Source organism: Lycorma delicatula, chromosome 4, assembly GCF_047948215.1.
Source record: "Lycorma delicatula isolate Av1 chromosome 4, ASM4794821v1, whole genome shotgun sequence".
NCBI lineage: Eukaryota > Metazoa > Arthropoda > Insecta > Hemiptera > Fulgoridae > Lycorma > Lycorma delicatula.
The window spans coordinates 111,225,124-111,249,939 of NC_134458.1; the positions used below are offsets into that span (position 1 = coordinate 111,225,124).

At 31.0% G+C, this 24,816-nt stretch overlaps 1 protein-coding gene across 2 annotated transcripts in view; it reads right to left on the reverse strand.

Annotated features, from left to right (window-relative positions):
- The window catches only part of LOC142322917 (parathyroid hormone/parathyroid hormone-related peptide receptor-like), a 496,010-nt gene that overhangs the window by 365,721 nt on the left and 105,473 nt on the right, over positions 1-24,816 (reverse strand). The gene's annotated exons all lie outside the window — the stretch shown is intronic.

Consider the following 24,816-nt stretch of genomic DNA (forward strand, 5'->3'; position numbering starts at 1 on the left):
ATTGAACATAGTCAGTCATTAATAAAATGTTTTTATCACGTCCTTGTAAATTCATATTCAAGTCGATTAAATGCGAAAATACATCAGCTAAGTAAGCCAACAGCAACATATTGTTGCTGTTAAACATATTATTCTGTAAATACATTGAGAATGTCTGTTGTTTATCCTGGAAAAATATTATTAATTGATCTCACAATTCCAATAACCGGGTTAACACTTCCCCCGCCATAACAATCAGACTTCTGTATGGAAAAGAAGAGATTTTTTTTCTTATCGCACATTTCATCGCATAGTTTAGCAAACAACCTATTCTATAGTGGTCGACTTTCAATAAAATTAATCATTTCTACAACTTTTCAAAGAATTTGTTTGAGATTTTCCGGCATATATTGTTAGGCAAGAGCATATCTGTGAAGGAAGCAGTGCGTCTATTCCACCTTTGGAATAAAACGATCTTTTAATTTTTTCAGTAATCCACTATCTTTCCTGTTATTGCCTTTACACCATCGCTACATACTGCAATACATTTTGTCCATTCTATGTTATAGCTATTAGTAGCTTCATAAAAAAAAACAAAAAGACATTGTCCTCTTGCATGACCAGGTATTGATTTGTAAAACAACATATTTTCTCTTATTGATATGTCCCTATCGCATTCATATCTCACAAAACATAGGAACTGAAATATGTTTGCAACATCCGTTGATTCATCAAATTGAATACTAAAAAATTGATTTGAGCGCATTTGCTGAATTATCTGATCGTGAACATCGGGAGCTATGGCATCGATTCACCTCGATACTGTGTCGTTAGAAAGGAAATATTTTTGAATTTTTTGGCTTCTTCCATGCATATTAAATCACTGACCATGTCAATTGCCGCAGGCAATATGAGATTTTCTGCGATTGTTTGGAGTTAGGAAATCTTAACTACTTTTAATGCTACGAGATAATATAGTTCAAGTGTACTTTTGTCAGTATGGCTAGATTTACATAAGAATCTAATTAACAAAAAAAAAACAGTTACACCGTTTGATCACACACTAAAAAACTGACGCTTTTAAAAACGTAAATAAAGGTACTGGACGCACACTTCTCATTCAAAACTAAACTGATGTTCTGCAATCCCTTATGCCTCTTTTATGCTGCTGAGAGTATAACTTGTTCAAACATATCGTATGCATGTTCTAACCTGACGCTCTCGCGATGAATATTATGCAAGCCGACCAAATTACAAGGAACACGTACAGAAGCTGGAACCTGTAAGTTGCTCATATTTGTACACTTCATTCATGCATGTTCATATCCGTCGCTATCAACGCAGCTAATAGTTTTAACTAGGTTTCATTGGGTTGGGGTTGGGAGGCTCGCGAAATATTAATTATATATACTTTTTTATTTTTTGTAGGTCGTGGAGCTAAAGAGGTTGAGAATCATTATATTAGATATATATTGTCTTAGCGCTAACGTTACTAATTTTTCTCTCTTTAATTACGCTTATAAGTTTTTTACATAGTTTTTTAAATCATTACAGACTCAAAAATATTCTTATTATATATACTATTAACATGAATTATTATCTTCTAATAATTATGGAACTATTTCTGAATTCAGAATTTTTTTCAACTAATATTATAATAGTTCATAAATAGATAAATAAAAATTGATTTATAGTAGTTTTGATGAGAAAGGTTATACTGTCAGATTGGTGCGAGTTAAAGTTACTAATAGGTCACTTATGTAGTACATCAAACGAATAAATTGAAGTAATTACTGTCTCAAGTTCCGAAATTATCATTAAATAATTTTTTCGTAATACTAGTATATAATTGAACATTTGATTAAATACTTGTTAACGTAATTACCAAATTGGCTTAAATTTAGTACTGTTACAGGATTTGTGAATATTACGCGTTTTCAATTTACCACTGGTTCATTTGCTTCATCTGTTATTTTTTTTTTTTTTTTTTTTTTTTTTTTAAATTAACCAATCACAATATCACAATTTTTAACCAGTCACAAGAGTGAGTACATCATACCAAACTTTCCGATACGTGATTTCATAGATACACATTTAAATGCACAAACTTACGTTCTCCCGCACTAATCGTGGTGGAAGGTGACTGTATACTTTCAAACTACGTCACGAATGCGAATCTACCTTAGTAAATAAAAAGATATCTTCACTAGTTTTCCCCTTTTTAATATTTTTAATTAATGCTAAAATGGAAGAAACTACCACTGCGGATTTTAAATTAATAAACTATTGGTTAGTAGAATATCTCGTAACGAATTTAATGGTATTTTATTGCCGTAGGATGTAGAGATTAAAATGCTCTATTCAGTCAGAATATTTTTACTCTATTGTGCGTCTATTATATTTATCATTAATGTTAATCGCATAATGGGGTTTAATGAAAATGTTTTTTGTGCCTCATTAAATTATAGATTGCGCTGTTAACGTATTACTTAAATTAAATTAATTATGATTACGCATTAATTAAATTACGCTGTTAACATTTAATTTCCAATCAGATTTTTTTTCTATTAATCTAATTTATTAAAAGTCTAAATTAAATTCTAAATTCTACTGAACACCTAGTATATGTAATATTCCAAATTATGCGTTATTTACCTTATTTTAACGATTAGCCACTCAATTTACATGTTATCCAACTTTTAAATAATTCATAAATAAACAGAAAATTATCATATTTACGCAATTACGAATATTTTAAAATCATTGTATATATGAACAATTCCTCTAATAAATTAAAAATAATTAGGAAGAGTAATCAACCAAATATTCTTCTATCACATAATATTTACAAAGAGATAAAATGACATAATTCTATCATATAATTATCACATAATTCAATAATAATAATAACTCACTTAACATACATCACATGTACCATTCAAATAAATCATATAATAATGGAATAATTATTATAGTTGGCTAAATCTATTGGCTTGGCGTTGATCAATCAAATACCGTAATTATTCACTGAGGGGTGCAAATATTGCAAATTAAACTATACTTCATAAACAGTGGATTACATAAGTCAGTATTAGTCAATATTATATACCACTAGGTATTATAGTGGCTATAGATTTTGTAACGAGTCACCTCTAAAAGAAATTATTTTAAATTTGTAATTATCTTTTAATTTTTATTTTAACAGAGAAATTATACTACAAATGGCATTTATAGCTACTAATGTCATTTGCTACAAATGCACTATTTCACGGGGGGGGGGGGCAGTCTTGGTGATTGCAGATGTGAAACCGATAGACTTCATTGCGTCTGAGAAGCAACCAATGTTGTTGGTTTGCGGGACGACTCTTGGGTGCATCCTAATAAATATGTGACGCGAATTCTTTCCGACCATGGTACTTCTAGGGAGCCTGGGGTGTGTCGACACCCCAGGCTCAGTGTGGACGACACCTACCATGTTCTTTATGAGTACTCGAAACCGTGCGTTAACCATGCGTGTTAATGCGTACGGAGACCATCTGTTGACTTGATCTTATCGGGTTGGCGTTGGATCTCCGTGTAAAATAGCCTGGAGAAGCCAGGCCAAATGGGCAATTGTGGAGAGTTTTGTAGTACACTAACAAAGGAAAGGATTGCTCGGGGGATCTAGAGCTCTGCTTGGATTTCTCAGTTTTCTATTTTTGTTGATTTTTTGTTTTATAAATTATGTTTTTGTTGTTCTTGTCCTTGTTTTGTTTTGTTTCAATGTTACTGTGTTGTTATTGTTCCGTATAATATTTTTATGTTTCGTGTTGTGTGTTGAACTCACTTTTACCTTCTACGGGTAGATAGTTCAATTCCTTTGTTCGTTAGGTCTATTCAGTCTTGCTTAAGACTCGGTGAGATGTGTTTTGTTTTGAGTTCATTAATTTTGTTTCGGTGAGTTCACAGCGATGGGAATGTCACTCGTGGCATCCTGGCCGAGGCGGACTGGAATGTAGGAATGTATCAAAAGCCGAGGTTTCGTAGATGACCTCTGGTATAGCCCATAAGGGCTCGGAACGGAGGAGGTGGCGGATGGTGTCTTCACCTACGGAGTCAGGATGTTACAACACTATAAAACCATTCGAAATTAATTTTATCGTAGTAATTCTACTTTCCCGGCGGATATAGCTAGAATAGCTATATATATTAAAGGAGAAATATGCTGAACATGTGAAAAATGGGGTTACGAGTTTCTTTCAGATCTTTATTTGAAAGTCCAACTAGTTTATCTAGACCAAAAAAAAAAAATACATATGTACACACATACATACATATGTATTTATACATATCGAACTATTTTTGACCTTTATATCGTCCTATTTTTGATCTCAGGATTGACCGAACCGATTTTCTTCAAATTTGATTCAAATATTTCTGTATATGGATATTTGATGAGATATTTTTCTTTTTCAATATTTTTTAAAGGGGTGGAGGGATATCACGAAAAAAAAATTTCGATTTTTTTCAGAGGCATTTTAGAGAAAACTTTATTAAAGCATATTTGTTACGTGCAATGCACATACAAATATTCAAAAATTAAAAAAAAAATCACCGCCACTTCTTTAAATTGAAAGATATGTTTTTTTTGTTGTCTCTTCGGTTTTAATATTTAAAAATTTTTTTTCGGTGTTTATTCATGATATATAGAGGGTTATAAAAAAGTCTGCAATTTTCTCAGAATTATAAAGCCTGGGGACCTTAAAAAACAGAAAGCTTTTTTGAAACTTTTTATTTCTTTGTTTTATCCTTTATTGAAGGGTTGTTAAAATTAAAGAAAAACTTTACTTAAGAAAATTTGTTATTCAACCTCATAATAAGGTTGAAGTAAACTTAACTGTCTCTTCTAATCAGGTAGTTTACACTATTAATTATAAGCTAAATTTCTAAAAAAAAATTTGTACAATTCTTATTAAATATTTTATTTTAAACAATAATTTATCTGCTTATGGGTGTGTTTAATAGTATTAACCTATTTATGAATATTCTTTGGAAAAGGTATTTTTAAATTTATTCCCATCATTAAAAAATATAATATTCTGTTTTGTTTTTTTTTCAATTCTTTTAATTTTTATAATTAAAAATATATATATATATTTTATCTTTGTTTATCACTTCAAGGGAAATTAAAATTTAGTTTTGGCCTCTATAATATATCTCGGGCCCAAAATAAGATTTTTTTTTTGATTTTTAAAAAATTAATTTTTATTAAGTTCACTTTAAAAAAAAAAAAGAAGGTACTAAGTTATCCCTAAAGAGCCTCAAATTTAATTTTTTTTTTTTTAATTTGAAATTTGAAAATTTTGATGGTTAAATCTTATTTTGGTAATAATCACTACAAAAGCTTCATTGATACGGACCCCAAAATTAAAAAAAAAAACGAATGGAAAACATTTTACTTATATTTAAACGTTTTTATGCAAATAAAAATAACAATTTTAATTTGTAATATAAAAAGACTTTTGATTGAATTGAAATCATACAATACTTTGACAGCTTTTTCTTTATTAATCTTATATTATGTTAAAATTTTGCAGATGTAGTGTTTCTAGTAAATTAAATGCTTTAATAATTACGTTGACATTGTTCAGCTTAAAAACAAAATAATTGTCAGCTTAACTGCCAAAACAGTTTTATAAAGGAACAAAATATGTCTTATATAAACTGACGAGATAATACATTAACATTAACTGCAAAGTTTCGGCTGAAATTAATTCATTTGTTAGGTAAAATATGTCACTATCATTTTAGTTGGTTATTTTATAACAAATTAGGCTGTGTTATAGCATAAATTAACGTGTGCATAGGCTTGTAGGCTCTACTTGTTTTATCAGGCATTAATCTAATATGTTTAATACCTTATATGTAAAGATATTTTATGCGAAATTTTATACAAACGAAGTTTAAGTAACAAGATTAAACGTTGTCTTTAGCTTTTATATTATAGGCTTTGTTAGATTATCATATTTCTGTTACGTAATTTGTTTACTAGTAATTCATCAAGAATAGTTTTTTGTACGTAAGTTAGCTTATAAATTTAGCGTTGACAGATTGATGAAAACAAATATATTCTAATAATAAAGACATGTGGCGTTAAGCAAGGTGGAAGATTTAATAATATTCGTGAATGTACAATAAAATTTTGGATTAAATACTTAGTAATAATAAATTTTCATACACTTTCTTTGATGTAAAAATGTTCTTAAAATACCTTTTATATATTTAAAACTGCTTTCAATTTATAGTTTAAATATGTATTTTGAATGTTATAAATATAATTAATTAAAATGAATGGTGTATCAGATTCAGTTAAAAATCATTAATACTTTTTTTAAACTGTTCATATTTCGTTCCATATTAATTTCTTCACATTTCAACAATAGAAATATCAGAATGAACAAAAATATTCGTATGATAATTATAAACTATAAAAAAATAATCAATTTTTTTTTTTAATAATAGAAATAAATGAACGCTGTTTGTCATAAGAGAGTTTTGTTCCAGAAAAAAAAACTATTTTTTTTTTAAGTTTTTTTTTTTTTTTTTTTAATTTTAGATAAACAGCCAAAAGAAAATTAAAAACTGTATAACAAAAAAGTAATCAAAAATAGAAATTTATGTTTTGTATAAAGTATTTATTAGTTTACTAAGAGTTTATTCAGGAAACGTGTACGTAGTTGTATGAAACTATGTATGAGAATAAGTTTGCATATTTTAAAACATAAATTAAAAAGCTTTCAACATTGCGTTGACATTAATGAGGTTTAGTAAACTTAATTTAACAGTCACTTCTTATCAGGTAATTAATTACACTGTTTTAATTATAAGTTAAATTTTTACAAAAATTTACATTTCTTATTAAATAGCATACTTGAAACAATAATTTGTCTTTTTGTGGATGTGTTTAACAGTATTAAGTACTTACATAAATAAACTATTTTGTTTTATTATGAAAATTGGGAAATACTATTTTTAAGAGTCAAACTTAAAAAATACAATGTAATTGAAAACTTAAGATATTATGTAACATAATCATATACACAAATATAAAAGAAAAGTGTTCTAAAGGGTGAAAACGTTTCAAATAACTTTTCAATCATAAATATAGAAAAATCAAATTCACCTTATTCTACTATCTCAAAACAATTTAATTCTTGGTATGTGACCATGATATCCCAAGCTCCTATAGGGGAAAACAATTCAAAAAATTTTAAATGGAAAAATTAGTAACGTATTATTTTAAAGGACATTGAGAGAAAACGTTTTATGCAAAATCATTTGAACTACAATGATCCCAACCGAAATGGCTATCGTATATTTTTTTATATTTATTTTCAAAAGTGTTCTCCAGGAACTCTTTAAACAACTCCACAATAGTAAAATATAAAAATAAATCAAATTTATCAAATGCATTTACCGCAAAATTATATATTTTCAGTATGAGAGTACTACATGAGGTTTGTTATAGACCACTTTTGAAACATGCTGTAAAAATATTAATTGGCTGCCATTTGTTTAGTTGTCCAACCCGAGTTTTTACAACAAAACCTTTTTATCAGGTCCCATTAAAATAAATGCCACAAAAATTTTATATTTATTCTACCCTTTCTATTTACAGACCTTGAGTTCCCACATTGCAGCTTTTTGCCCCTCTCTTGGGCCGGACCTACAATTAAGTCTAACTAAGCCCAGGGAAGTTGTGCGTCTGAAAAGCAGCAGCATTATGTTTCTAAGAATTCAGGTGAATTGACTTCAGAAAAAATTCGCGAGATAGAAGGGCATGGTAATGATTTATGGCAGGCCAAATGGGATGAGGTAGCGGGTGAGCGTTATATACATGATCTCTTCCCAAATTTTGTTGGTTTGCTGGGCGCCCCATTGGATCCACCCTAAAAAGTATGTGACGCAATTCCTTTCTCATCGTGAGCCTTCTGAGACTCCAGGGAGACTCCAGGGATTTGGCCTGGTGGATTCAGGTGTGTGTCCAGATTGTGAACAACTAGATGATGTATACCATGTAATTTACGAATGCGCGAAATACGATCATTTGCGCACGGAGACTATTTGTTGGCTCGACATTAGATTTTCGTGAGAATTGGAGAAACCGAGTCAAATGGGTAATCGTTGAAAATTTCATCGAGTACCTTGCAATAGAGCGGGTTGCGGAGGGAATTTAGGGTTCCGCCTTGTTATTCCTGTGTAGTGGTTTGGTTGTTCTGGTGTTACGAAGTTTGATGTTTTTGTAGTGTTTTGTTTATTTAGTTTTATTTTTAAGTTAATTTTTATTTTTTGTTTTGTGTTATGTTATGGTTGCGTACTGAACTCAACTTCTAACCTATCGGCTAGGTAGTTGCGTTTTTAATTTCAGTTCCTTAATGTCACTCAGTCTTGTTAAAGACTCCACGTAGATACGTTTTGTTTTAACGAATTCATTTTCTTTCTATTGGTACACCGATGGGAATATCACAGTGGTATTCGCATCGGTGGCATTCTGACTGAGGGAAGAACAAGACTGAGAGATGGCTTTTGCCGGGGTTCAGAAGATGACCTCCGGTAAAGCCCATAAGGCTAATTACGAAGGGGGTGGCGTGGTGACCGAAACTGCCATGTGGAGGGTTTGGTTTGGTTGGCATTTCTCCTGCCACCATCTCATTCGATCGCCGTAAAGCATACGACCAAATGTCTGTGCCACAAACGGCTACTGAGCCTCCAACAGTTTAGCGACCAGCATCCTAAATAGCTCCTAGAGCTTACCTAACAGCGTGAACGGACTAAGCGCGATGCCATAAACCACCGGCTTACGTTTTCCAATCGCTTACTTGCCAAATATTGGAAACTGCCACATAGAGGATGTCTTCCCTAGGGGGTCAGGATGTCCATGACTCTAACGGGCCTTCCCTTCTGTCAGCTGTACATCCGGCATGACAGGTTGGCCCGCCGGTAGGTTCTTTTCGTTCCTGCCTCTAACGTCCAGATTAGGGTAAGCAGGCTTGACTACGTTGTTCCTGGGCTCCATCCCAAAAGCCGCGACTCGGTTTTTAAGCCAGCGCTTCAAGCAGGGAAACCCGGGAAGGAGCACCCCTGCCGAGACTCGGTCTTTTTCTTAGCGAGGGGGTTCAGGAGATCCCGTGCCTCATTACTACCGCCCACTCGTGTAAGGACGAACGAACGCCAGTTTGGCAGGGGGTTGTCCCTTATATCCCTCCTGATATTTCTCCTGTAGGACCCCTGCTGCAAATCCTGCAATTTCATTGAAATGCGAAGAAATCGGCAGCATGGTACTGATGATGTTGTCCACACTGAGCGGCTCGGTGACTGATGAACAAGTGCAACAGTCTCATTCTCATCTCGAGCACTGGAATACCACGTGTTCCGGGGTATCGGGGTTGTCACAGTAAGAGCAGTTGTGGTCCTCCGCCTTCCTCCTGCCACAGAAATAAGCTCGGAAGATCCCGTGGCCGATCAGGAATTGCGTGAGCCAACAAATTCAGCTCACCAAACCCCCGACCGACGCACGGCTCAATTTCTCCAATCAGGCGATGCGTCCACCTATCCTTGTTGGACGCATCCCGTGTTGGTTGGTCACCGTAATACCAATCTGTATAATCTATCGTCCGTCAGTCTCCCGTACTACTATTAATATTTTGAAGTAGAATATTTATTATGTAGTGTGTGTGTGTGTGGGTGTGTGTGTGTGTGTGTGTGTGTGTGTGTGTGTGTGTGTGTGTGTGTATTAAGAATAGTTTCATACGTTTTGTTTGTATTTAAAAAATAATAATGGTATTATTACCAAACTTTGTTCAATTCTTGATTGACTTAATATGGATTTTAATATCCTTATTAAAATTTAATATGCCTTATAAACGCAGATTTATAAGGCATATTATATATTTTTTTCTTGATTTTATTTTAATATGCCTTTTAAATGCAGCATTATATTAAGATGTATCTACACGGCTTTAAAACTAGTCCTGTGTATTTTTATAAATCAATCAGTGATATTTCTAAAAATAAAAAACATTTTATGATTAATCTGACCGGTTTGTTACCTACATGATAGATTAGTATTTTTTTGACATTGGTTATATTTTCATATGAGCTTCAAAGGAGGCTCAATCCTCTGATTGGTTATTAAATTTGCACGATTTATTGCTGAGCTATATTTTGTAATGATTGGTGAAAATAATTCCGTTCATTGGCTAAAATATTTTTTTAATAATTTAATTTTTTTTTCGAAGGCTACTAAAAATCTTCTTATATGGAAGTAAAAAAAAATATATATATATATATATATATCTATATATAAAGTGAATATATAATATTAATGATGAATATTAATATGAAGTAAATTTCTAATATTAATAAATTTAAATTTTAAATCTCTTTTTTCCTTCTAACTTTCTTTGTTTTTTGTGAATGAAATCCTACTTTTTTTGGGAAGGCTTTTTAATTTTTAAAAAAGCTATTCTTTTAAATTAAACATTGCATTTTATTTAGCAAGTTTATAATTTATTAAAATTCATATCATTGAGGTTGTTCAAACGAAGATTAAATCTAAATTTAGTGTAAGAATAATTTTCATAAGATATATTAAACATTTAGAAAATGTTTTTCTATTCATGTATCTTTATATATTCTTTGTCGAAGTAAAAACAATGTTCTCATGCAATGCACATTATTTATTTGTAGTTTAGAAAAAAAAATATGAATGTAAAAAATTAAGCAAGTTATGTATTAAAAAAAAAAGTTAAAAATACTTCATAACTTATGCATTATAAATCCTTGTTCATTACGTTCATGGAAATTAATTTCCGTGGCAGGAATCAGGATTTGAGTTTTCAGTTTTTTTTTATTTTTATCCAACGAAATAAAATCTTTTAAGTTTATCTTCTTTATACTTTATTGTTATTTTTACTTTTTTAGCTAAAATAACGTTGTTTTTTTATGTACGACAGTACTGATTTAAAGAGAGCAGTAAATATTACACCACAAATAACCTCTTCAAAATTTAATTTTACTTATCTCTTGAGATTGTAAAATTAAATATTCCATTTTTTTAACAAATTTTAAGCTTGCATTAATTTTATGGCTATATAAAAAAATAATTTATCAATTAAGCGAGATTATTAATACTCATGCAAAATATTTTTTTTTAGTTTATCTGTAGGTGGTTGCTTTGTTAAGACTGATAAACTTTCTTTTGACAATCCTAACCATGAGAATAACCAACCATGTAGAACGTATTAAAAATGTTCATAATGTATTTGAAACTTTTAACTAAAATATATTGTGCAAACCCAGTAGAGAAATAAATATCGGGATAAACGAGTTATTAAATAATTGACATTAAAATTTATCGGCCGGCTTCCTTGGTGGTGTAGCGACTCGGCCATTCATCCCGAAGTTCCCGGATTCAAATTTAGGTTGGCATGACATTTTTTGTATGCTATAAAATTTTCATTCCAAATTCACACCTATAAGCTTTTGGAGCTTATGTGGTAAAATTAAATGGTCAAATCCTCTAAAACATCATTAATTTTTCTAAAATAAATAAAATGATACAAAAATGTGTAAATAAATGTAAGTTAATTTTTAAAATTTCGGATTTTATATGCGTAACTCGAATTTAAAATATAATTTCAAAATTTTCTTTAGTGTTTTTATCAATCTGTTACTAACATTCTTTACAATCCAGTTCCAAAGCAGACGGATTAATTTTTCTATGATTGAGAAAAAGTCATGTTTTATATACATAAAAATTAAGAACGAGGTGCTTCATTTTGGGTAAAATATATAAACGGTATTACTTACTCAAAGGCTTTCCTTACCGAATAGGAAAAATATTTATAGCACGTCGTTCCCATAGAAAGATATACTACATTCGTTTGCTGTTTCTCTTACAGTATTTTTTATTGTATTGATTACATATAAAATGTTGACATGTAAAGAGGAAGCTTCAATTAAATTACTTTCTCTTAAAGTAATGATTCTTACTAAACAGACAGTTCCTTTGGTGAACAGAATTGTAAGCTAAATATCTCTTCCATTTTAATGGGTCTGTGTTACTGATGTATAACAATGAATTCAGTTCAATCAAGAAGACTTCAGGAAATACTTTACTTTTCAATTCCTAGTAAGACTTTCGTGGAATGCTTATTAATTTTGAGAATGGTTTTACCATTTTTACGGGTAGATCGTCTCATGTCAGGTAACCAATAACAGTGTTTCTGTTCTTGCAATAAATAGAATACGGTGAAGAGAATCTATTTCATGTTATCGCTCTTATTTTAAAATACATCTCGTAATTAATTTTATTATTAATACGTTAATTTGAATATGTAGGTATATTTATGTAGGTTACGTAAATATGCATTTTGTTTACAATGCATAGAATAATTACAAATGAGTTTACTAATCGGTATGTGTTTGTATTATGGTCTATTATTATTAACCTAATGATTAAATTACGGCTGTCCATCCACAAATGTAGGGCTTTGGTCAACCAAGAGAAATGTGGTACAGACTAAATCGCTTAACAACTGGAAATAGATGTTACTTTGTGAACAAATGGGGTATGTCACCGACGGCTGGTTGTGAGTGCGGTGAGCCATTTCAAACATCTAATTAAGTACTATTTACAGCGAACATACAAGGGAGGTCTACAAGATGTATATCGTGCTACCCCGCCTGGTTGAAATGGCTGAAAAACTACAGTAGATGTAGCTGTGTTGAAATTTGTATACCTGTATAATTTGATACCTGTATAGATATTATATATACTTTCCTAATATAATTGTTTGAATGGTTATTTTTATTAGTTTGGACACAGCACATCCATGTACAATACGAAATAAATAATGGTTAAATCTAAAATATTATTCTTTGTTAGTTCAGCAAATAATATTTCCTTTTGTTCAAATCCCACCCAAGTCGTGGATTATTTTTTTGTTAATCCACAACCACATCATAATAAACGTTTTAGAGCTTGTTTCTACCTGGAATAAATGCTTATTTATATTTATTGACTGCCGCTTTAATTTTCAAACAAGCTCCATTGTATTAAGATTGGAACTGTTTGTTCTATCAAATTAGTTTCAATGCAACTGTTACTACTCGTACATATACTTTACGTAATATTTCATAACAAATATAATTATTTTATAGATAACAGCAGATATATCCTTGGTAGAGTACTAGGAACATTAATTTAGTCTAGTATAAACAATTAGTTTTCTAGAAAACAAGGATATATTCTCACTATAAATATCCTTTTGGTTCTATTTATAAATATGACTTTAGCTTTGTTTGTTTAAATGATATAAAATATTTACACGCACTTTAATCAGATTTAATTAAATTTAAATACATCAGTCAAAATAAATCCGTTGGTTTATTTACCATTACTCAGCATTTGCTTTAATATTAATCACCAAAAAAATAAATTTGAAACAACAAAAATATAAAATAAAATAAACTTTAGAAATTGTTTAAATTTTTAATTCTTTAAACTCTGATTTTTAGTCTTCATCAGAGATTAAAAAATAAGTATGTTTTCCATAATGTTTTTCATTGTAGTGCCGACTTAAAAAGTTTAAATTTAAATAATAAATTAAAATTCTTCTTTATTTATTCATTTTTAACAGTTTTATGAAATCGGTGTTTTTTAAATTCTTTTTAATTTGTTTTATTATTTTACATAACCTTTATTGTTTTTATTTTAAATTAGCATTCTTGTCACGGATTTGCTTGCGCTATATGGGTACTTGCGTTTCCCGTCGCAGTCACTTTTTTTATTTATGTTTTTTTTTCAAATAACCGGAGGCACGTGCAGCCAGTCGCTTTGTACTTACAGTAACAGTGGCAGAAGGTGTATTGGTTGAGCCACCATCGCATTGAGTACACCGTCGCATTCCTTAAAAAACTGAATAATATAAAAAACGTGATAATGGTTTTTAGATATTTATCTGAAGAGTATTTGCAAACCCAAATCGAATAAAAATCTCGTTGATTATAGTTGGAATTGGGGAAAATTTGCAATCATTTTTCAAAAGTTTTACCTTTTCTCACCCCTTTCTAGAAAGAATTAAAATAATTAAATAATAATAATAATAATAATTAAAAAATTCTTCTTATTAAATATTCTCAAGAAGATTACACACAACAAAAATCAAGTTTATATCTTAATTTGTTACCTAGAGATTCAAAAAATATTAGGGTTTCAGAAAAAAAAATTCAAAAATTAATTTTAACCTTTATACTCGGTACTTCAAAAAATCCTTTCTTACTGTGCATTTATACAAAAGAAGAATGTATATACAAATAGTCATTAATTTATCTCCAGTAGTTTTTGCTGGGACTGAATATGAATCACTCATGACAAGTTAATTTATATATATATATATATATATATATATAGGTATAGATAAGCTCACAAAACGTTATTACTTTATAAATAATAACTTTACAAAAGAAGCATAATGTTAAAATACCTAGGTATTGATAAAAAAAAACGCAATGTAAATAAATCGATACACACACTCCTATTGAAAGAAAACTAAATCTCTCTTGAACTCTGAAATATACTTTTCCCCTACGATTATTCAAGTTATTTATTCTCTTAAATCTATAAGCCAAAGTTCTTTGAAAATTAAAATAGCATTATGGTATAACAAACCCATAATACGCAACGGTGACGTAAAAAATTAAAAATATTTATTTAACATTTTAATGACGGTATAATTTTTCGTTTAAAATATCTTCCGTTTAACAATGATACCACTATTGTTTCTTTATAAGATAAATCTTTCTTTATAAGATGAAAAGAACATTTTGTTTTTATAATTTATATCAAAGTTATAATATATATATATATATATATATATATATATATATTTTTATTTATTTTTTTTTTTTGTCTTCAGTCATTTGACTAGTTTGATGCAGCTCTCCAAGATTCCCTATCTAGTGCTAGTCGTTTCATTTCAATATACCCTCTACATCCTACATCCCTAACAATTTGTTTTACATATTCCAAACGTGGCCTGCCTACACAATTTTTCCCTTCTACCTGTACTTCCAATATCAAAGCGACTATTCCAGGATGCCTTAGTATGTGGCCTATAAGTCTGTCTCTTCTTTTAACTATATTTTTCCAAATGCTTCTTTCTTCATCTATTTACCGCAATACCTCTTCATTTGTCACTTTATCCACCCATCTGATTTTTAACATTCTCCTATAGCACCACATTTCAAAAGCTTCTAATCTTTTCTTCTCAGATACTCCGATTGCCCAAGTTTCACTTCCATATAAAGCGACACTCCAAACATACACTTTCAAAAATCTTTTCCTGACATTTAAATTAATTTTTGATGTAAACAAATTTTATTTCTTACTGAAGGCTTCGAAGGCTCGATTGAATAGTTTGTGCTATTCGGCATTTTATATCGCTCCTGCTTCGTCCATCTTTAGTAATTCTACTTCCCAAATAACAAAATTCTTCTACCTCCATAATCTTTTCTCCTCCTATTTTCACATTCAGTGGTCCATCTTTGTTATTTCTACTACATTTCATTACTTTTGTTTTGTTCTTGTTTATTTTCATGCGATAGTTCTTGCGTAGGACTTCATCTATGCCGTTCACTGTTTCTTCTAAATCCTTTTTACGCTTGGCTAGAATTATTATGTAATCAGCAAATCATAGCATCTAGTTAAAGATGCTATGATTTGCTTTATTGATTTGTTTTATGGTTTGATTTATGATTTGTTTTATTGTACTGTTACTCCGGATCTAAATTGTTCTTTAACATCATTAACTGCTAGTTCCATGTAAAGATTAAAAAGCAACGGAGATAGGGAACATCCTTGTCGGACTCCCTTTCTTATTACAGCCTCTTTCTTATGTTCTTCAATTATTACTGTTCCTGTTTGGTTCCTGTACATGTTAGCAGTTGTTCTTATGTTTCTGTATTTGAACCCTAATTTTTTTAAAATGCTGAATATTTTATTCCAGTCTACGTTATCGAATGCCTTTTCTAGGTCTATAAACGCCAAGTATGTCGGTTTGTTTTTCTTTAATCTTCCTTCTACTATTAATCTGAGGCCTAAAATTGCTTCCTTTGTCCCTATACTTTTCCTGAAACCAAATTGGTCGTCTCCTAACACTTCCTCCACTCTCCTCTCAATTCTTCTGTATAGAATTCTAGTTAAGATTTTTGATGCATGACTAGTTAAACTAATTGTTCTGTATTCTTCACATTTATCTGCCCCTGCTTCCTTTGGTATCATGACTATAACACTTTTTTTGAAGTCTGACGGAAATTCCCCTTTTTCATAAATATTACACACCAGTTTGTATAATCTATCAATCGCTTCCTCACCTGCACTGCGCAGTAATTCTACAGGTATTCCGTCTATTCCAGGAGCCTTTCTGCCATTTAAATCTTTTAATGCTCTCTTAAATTCAGATCTCAGTATTGTTTCTCCCATTTCATCCTCCTCAACTTCCTCTTCTTTCTCTATAACACCATTTTCTAATTCATTTCCTCCGTATAACTCTTCAATATATTCCACCCATCTATCGACTTTACCTTTCGTATTATATATTGGTGTACCATCATTGTTTAACACATTATTAGATTTTAATTTATGTACCCCAAAATTTTCCTTAACTTTCCTGTATGCTCCGTCTATTTTACCAATGTTCATTTCTCTTTCCACTTCTGAACACTTTTCTTTAATCCACTCTTCTTTCGCCAGTTTGCACTTCCAGTTTATAACATTTCTTAATTGCCGATAGTTCCTTTTACTTTCTTCATCACTAGCATTCTTATATTTTCTACGTTCATCCATCAGCTGCAATATATCGTCTGAAACCCAAGGTTTTCTACCAGTTCTCTTTATTCCGCCTAAGTTTGCTTCTGCTGATTTAAGAATTTCCTTTTTAACATTCTCCCATTCTTCTTCTACATTTTCTACCTTATCTTTCTTACTCAGATCTCTTGCGATGTCCTCCTCAAAATCTTCTTTACCTCCTCTTCCTCAAGCTTCTCTAAATTCCACCGATTCATCTGACACCTTTTCTTCAGGTTTTTAAACCCCAATCTGCATTTCATTATCACCAAATTATGGTCGCTATCAATGTCTGCTCCAGGGTAAGTTTTGCAGTCAACGAGTTGATTTCTAAATCTTTGCTTAACCATGATATAATCTATCTGGTACCTTGCAGTATCGCCTGGCTTTTTCCAAGTGTATATTCTTCTATTATGATTTTTAAATTGGGTGTTAGCAATTACTAAATTATACTTCGTGCAAAACTCTATAAGTCGGTCCCCTCTTTCATTCCTTTTGCCCAGCCCGTATTCACCCACTATATTTCCTTCCTTGCCTTTTCCAATGCTTGCATTGGAAAATATATATATATATTATTATATAATATATATCCTGATCCGAGACAGGAATTGAAACAGGAATCTTCGGTGTAGCGGCAAGAACGCTGCCGGCTGTACCAGGGTAGAGGTCAAACATTGAATTTAGTACAGCTGATTGTACATAAAGCTTGAATGTAAGTACCACATTTACTGGAATCTAATCCGCCCCCCGATTCTAAGTCGCACCATAAATTTTCAAAAGGTTTTTGTAAAAAAAAAGGTGATAAATAAAAATAATATATACTTTACAAACAATTTTTAAAAAATCTAACAATACGGTTGTAGGACTTTCCTAAAACTGAGGGGTTGTACACTCATACACACACACATGCGGCTTACACAACACAAACAAACTGTGAAAAGTAATGAAAATAATAAAAACATTTGTGTATAGGTACCATTGTTTTCATAAAACGATAATTAAATATTACATTTCTACTTTACATAGAGCACGATTTAGAACACGGCTACAAACGTAAAAAAAATTTACGAAAAAATAGTGGTAGAAATAAATACATGTAGTCCAGGAGAAAAAAAAAACAAAATCGGTGCACTGTAAATAATGCCAATGAGTAGGCGGTATATAATCCATGAATAAATCTTATGATGTAAATTCAACATATAATATATTTTTTATATACTCCTGGTTTAAGTGTAATTTACATACAAATAAAGGTAAAGTGTATTTACCCGAAGATTTAATTAGTGAAATTTATTTTTATAGATTTCTTATTTACTTCTATGAAAATTAATTTTTTCATTAACAAATAACATTATAGTTTATGTAATGCAATTTTTAGCTACAAATTCATTAATCTTAATAAATTCTACTTTTATAATTTTGATATTCATCTCAGTGTACATCTAATTATTTCACTTGAATTATTTTGATCGATCAGGCAAATATAATACAAAATAATTAAAAGGTATAATATACTTTGAAATCTATGATTTAATCCTAAATTAAAATTTATCTAATAATAATTGGTATTCGAAAGAATTTATTTATACCTGTATTTTATAATCTTTAAAATCATACTATTTTGTGCTTTAATGTAGCAATAAAACAACATAGTCGCTTCTATACTAACCCTTGTAATGTGATTAAAAATACTTAACCATGAAAATTTGTTTTTTTCCTTTTCAACTGTGATGCTCACCGACAGCTTAGTTAATAAACTAAGCTTAAGTTGGAAGATTGCACTCAAGAAACACCATTTCGTAATTACTTTTTGTTTCTTCTTATTTATCAATTAATTATTTATATTATTGTTTCTAATGTTTTCATTTATTTATTTACTTAATATAAAAAAAGTAATTATTTATTTATGTAAAGAAATAAATAGTAGTAGTAGTATATATATATATATATATATATATATATAGAGTGATTCACGAAGAATGTAATAAATTTTTCTAAACGAGGATATTTACATGCACCTTCTGCACGAACAGCCGATTTGACAGAAGCAAAAACGAAATGTAGTAAAGATACTGACAGAATTAGAAAAAAATTGAGTCGAGAAGCTTTCTTTAGCTATATTGCGTCCAGAGCAAGACATTTAGTAATTACGAAAGATAATGGAATCTTCCACAAAGTGCCACGTTGAGTTGTTTAGGATGTTTCATTAAAGTTGATCCCTTTGGTAGCAAAGTTAGCCACCGGGGTACACCCCCACTCCAGGGCTACTAACCTTGGAGATCCGACCCGGTACTCCGGTGGCACCGGCATATGACATGGCAGAGAGTGGATGTGCAATCTCTGCACTGACTCCAGGCTCCTACTCAACGAAGCTTTCACGGCTCCCATGTACCGACATTCATGGCCACCTTAGCTACATGCTTACCATCGCGGGGGGTATGTGGACAACGGACACCGTTACACCTGCAATAACATCGACTATGGCCACCACATCGTCAGCTCTAAATGTGGTATAATCCATTTCCAAATTATTTTCAGTGAACATGATCTACAAGTAGCCGAGAAAATCCAGTTCAACATACTGACCTGAAGGTGGAAGATAGGTAAAAAATAATCACATTTCTGAAAATAAATCGGAGTCCCGTTAGCCAACTATATTTACTGTACGTATGTGTATATGTGACAGCTATTGTCGCCCTGGACGTGGAACATAGGTGGTGTGTTCTGAACGTGGGGATTTTCTACCTCAGGCCATTGTTATTTATAGATAGATATAGATGAAAGGCGACTATATAGATATAGATGAAAGGCGACTAGGTTACTAGTGTAGAATAGGGTAGGGTGGACAGCCTCAGTGATGAGAGACGGCACGCTGAGATGTGTCGTTCTCAATGATCCACTGAGGACTCCAAGGGTTTAGATAGGTTCCGATGAAGAAAAAGAGTAAGAAAAGACCCGGTGCCACGTTACGGCTATTTGACGTATGTCGTGGTTTCCAAATGGGCAAACAGAAAATCACTCAAAAGAGCTGACACCGGCGAGCCGACCTGCCATGCCGGATGTTCAGCCGGTAGGCGGAGAGGCTCGTTAGAGTTTACCAGACACTCCCCTGGGTGGCGCAATACCAACCAGTCGGACCGGCCCAGGGGAGTAGAGTGAAAAAAAAAAGAAAAAAAAAGGCCATTGTTATTTGATTATTATTTATTTTATAATTTTTTATGTACTCTATATTCATTCACTTTATATTTCGTATTTATATTTGCTTTCACTGATTTAGTTGCTGATTAACCATAATGATGATTGTTCAGTAGTTGAGGTGCACAACAACTTTTTAACATGATTACTTATTTAAACGGTAATTGAGTGCTTTTCTTCTTAGCTGTTTCAATTCAGTAACCGTTTAGCATAGCTAATTCATTTATATTTTTTCAATTGATTTAATGACAAGTAAGCCATAGTAAGTAAGAATTAGTAAGTAATTATTTGTAATTATACCTCCGGGTAATTCTAGTGGCTAAACTCGTCATCGCAAAATTAGCTGGTCTTTGAAGTCGAGAGTTCTAAGGTTTGAATCCTTGTAAAGACAGTTGCTTTTATATGGATTTTAATGCTAGACTGTGGATACCGGTATTCTTTGATGGTTGGGTTTCAATTAACCACACGCCTCAGAAGTGGTCGATCTGAATCTGTTCCAGATACATGTTTACCGGTACATTTACACTTAAATTATACTACATCTGCAGCTACGTCAGGTCTGGCAAGCCGGTAGGAGTAATTACATTTGCCTATACAAATTCCCAGTTCCGGCAGTAGCTAGAAAACTGGTTGGAAAATATATAATCTATATTTATTTGTATTTATTAAATTTATTTGTTTAGTTCATAAATTATTATTTCATTAATATACCAGTTGTTATAAAATTTCATAATTTTTATCAACTAAAGTGAAATAAAAGAATTTATATGACTGAATTTTGCTTTAAAACAATATCATATTCTTTTTTTATGTTTGACAGGTCTTCCGATCTTGTCCTGTATAAAAGTTTTCCTTGCGTCTCTAATCTACTTTATGCGTCTTCCCACCGTAATTTAGTAATTTTGTAACTTTGGTTGGTTAACATAGCCATTTGGTATATTACAAACTCTCCAACAAAACCATTATTTTGTCGTTAGCCTAACTTTAGGAAAATCTAATTAATGTAACGTACATTTAATACCGTTTAATTTCTTATACTTTATAATATTATTTTTTCTGTAATTAGGTTTCCGTTTTCCGTAGTAAAGTGGTATCGTACCTTTCATCTGGAAAATTCAGCGATCAAATTTTGGGCAGGCAGGCATTTCCTCATAATTAAAAAATTAATTTTTATAAAATGAGTAGAGGGAAAATAGCTGTAATTGGTAATCTGCCTGTAGTTTTGGAGTGAATAAGTAAATATTATACAACCAGAATTATTTTTGCGGTTGAATTATCTTAGATTTTAATTTGTTAAAATGTAATCATAATACTGCACCAAATTTATTTATTTCAGTATTTGCATACAACATACTAACGTAAGATAAATTATAATACAAACTTTACGTAAATGGTTTTATTTTTTAATAAATTTAGACGGATTCTAAAGTTAATGTTATTACAGTAAGCTATAAAGAGGGTGTTAAAATAAGAAAATTTTAAAAGTTTTTCTTTTTATCATAAAAACGTTCACATAAATTTCCTCCATATTATTGTTCTAGACGGTAACCTCTTAAGGGAATAAAACCATTCTGAAAGTTTTCCCAAAAGGCTTATGGTACTTGAAAAGAGCAGCAGACGAAAATATTATGGTCCCAGAGCGATTTTAAATTTTTAACCAAGATTAATAAAACTGAAATGCAAGACCTAAAAATTTCAAAAATTTTTTAAAAAATTTATTTATAAATATTTTTATAATTTTACAACTAAATTCTCTTTTAAGTTACGTTTATATTAAAATAATTTCAATAATATATATAATAATAGAAGTATATATACTTTAGAGATATATCTAAAGAAGACATATTTAATCAATAAATTTTACAAATTTTTAATTAACATGTATTAAATTATATGTAATATTAAAAGAGGATAGTAGATTATATTCCATTGATTCCACGTGACAGATTTTGTAACAAAGTCACTACTAAAATAAATTAAAATAAAAAGCCGGCAAAGGATTGTACAACTTTTCCAGCTTCATCGTTGACAGACCGTTATAACAAATTCAACATTGAGTTTTCAAATATTAATGACTTTTCAAATATTAATGACTACTATTTTTATTAAAATCAATCAAATAAAGTGTTAAATACAAACATGAAACAATTTTGGAAAACATTTAGATAATTAAAAAAATCGGTTTATTTGTTTCTAGAGGATCTGGTGTTACATCGAATGTAGTAATGTTACTTCATATAAAAATTAATAATCTGTTGTATTTTTCTCTTGTAAGGAAATACTTTATTTAAATTTATTTTTTTAATATAAAATCCTTTTAATGATATTAGAAGAAGACTAATAAATGTGAAATCGGGTACCACCTTAACCGCTTATCTATAGGGGTACAGAGTGGAGATTATGCAATCCGACAATTTTATGTCTGTTTTTAGGCATAATTTTTGCGTTCCAATTTTTAAAATTTCAATCATGTCCCAGCTGTTTATCAGTCGATTTGAAATAGTTTTTTAGGGTGGAATACCCACTTGAATTTCTTATCTATTCATTGTACCAGTGGTAGTTTCTGATATCTGAAGAATTCTAAAAATAAATCAAGTGTTTCTAAATTAAAAATTTCGCTTTTTATCTTCTAAATATGAACTAATATGGAATTAAAAGTAAGATTTCTTTACAATAAAAAGTTTACTTATAAATTAAACTGATTTTTCCGGAGACAAATCTTTCAATGCTGTTAATGTCATCTCACAGTCCCTGAAAGAAATGAGATTCTGCTCGGCTGCCTTCTTGGATGTGGAGAAGGCCTTTGACAAGATCCGGCAGCCTGATCTACTCCATAAGTTGAAACGCAGCATTCCTCAAACATTCTACCTGATCTTACGGAAGTATCTGGATGAGCGCTTCTCCCAGATCAGATGCAACGGTGAGTTATCTGGATTCTTTGATATCATATCAGTGGTTCCACAGGCTCTGTCTTAGGACCAGTCTTATAAACGATTTTTACTGCGGACCTTCCAGCTCCGGACAATGTCACCGTCGTCTTATTTGTTGACGATACAACGAACCTGGCTGTTGACGAGGACCCTCAATTTACCTCAACGAAACTATAATCGGTGTTATTCCTGATCGGCTAGCGGCTAGTAAAATGGAGGATAAAAGTTAATCCAATAAGTCAAATCATTTTACGTTTTTCATTGAGGAGTGACTGTCCCGAAGTACATCTGGACTGGATTGTTATTCCACTTTTTTTTTAGTTCGTCATTTCACGGATTTGGTACCTTGTGGTCCATCTTGGTTGTTGATTAACGTAAAAGTACCATGTGAGAGAGAAACGGAAGCAACTCAACACCAAGTATAAGTGGCTTTTATTAGTTGTTAGGCAGGAACTCTCATCTGTCGTTGTCCAACAAACTTTTGATATACAAGGTGAACCTAAAACCGGTTTGGACATATGGCATACAGCTTTGGGACACGACGGGTAAAAGTAATTTGAGAGTAGAGGTACCGTGTTCACACGGAATGAGGAAATTCACGACTATCTTAGATGCCTTATGTTCGTGACGAGATCAAACGGTTCGGTTTAAGTTGTAGACAGCGATTAGATGAACTTTCTAGCAGTTAATCTCAAAGAAAACAGTGAAGATGTTCGGTGACTGAAACGCCTACACATTCTGATCTTGGGATATCTGATTGACACTTGAACTGTTTCGATATCAGACATGTGATATCTTTACTAAGTCTTAGTGTGGACCTAGCGCCCTTCTATTCTCTTCGTGAACTTGTTATGCTACTATTTTGTTTAACTATATCTATTGTACAATATTGTTGTGGATTCTTTTTGGTTTGTTTTTTTTTTTCACTAGACTATTGTAATCTCTTGAATTTTTATGATCCTAATTAATGCAAATGTGTTTTTTCATGATTTTTTATGTATAAATTTACATATGTAGACATCATTGAGGGTGTTCGCTGGAAAACCTTCTTCACGTACGTTTTCTAATGCAATTTACTTGTGGTCCCTTAATCGAAACCAATTTAAATACACGATTTGTGAGACCAAAAAAAAATTTTTTTTCAGTAGAAATTCATCAAAGTGTCTGTATTTTTGGGGGAAAGAAATTTCACCTTTTCTATTACTGTGGGTTGTGAATGAAGTATTCTTCTTCAATGCACTACTAGTTAATAGAATTATTAAAAAACTAATTTACAAAATTACATTTTAATTTTAAATTATGTGTTCTGACTTCATAAAATATTCAGTCTAACCATATGTTCAGAAACTGTATTTTATGGAATTAAATAACTTTGATAGAGAAAAAAAAGACAAAAGATAAAAGTGAATAAACATAAAATTTGAAACAAAGAATTGAGAGTAAATAAAAAAGGTTTTTCAATACAGTATTAAATAATATTTATAATCATATTTATTATTATTATTATTACTATTATTATTATTATTATAATATATAAATTCAATAACATATGTATCCTTTGAACATTTTATCAGAAAAAATATTTTTAATAAATTTATATCAGTTGTTTAACAGCTTATTTTCGAAGTTAAAGGTTCTGAGGTTTAAATCCTAGTAAAAGTTAGTTGCTTTTATTCTGATTTGAATACTAGAGAGTGGATACTGATGTATTATGGTGGTGGTTGCCCTGAGTCTATACAAGACTACACCTCATTTAATTGTCATACTTAACATCCTCATCTCATCGGGTCGTAGGGGGTTTGCTTATTGTTCATTAGTTGAACA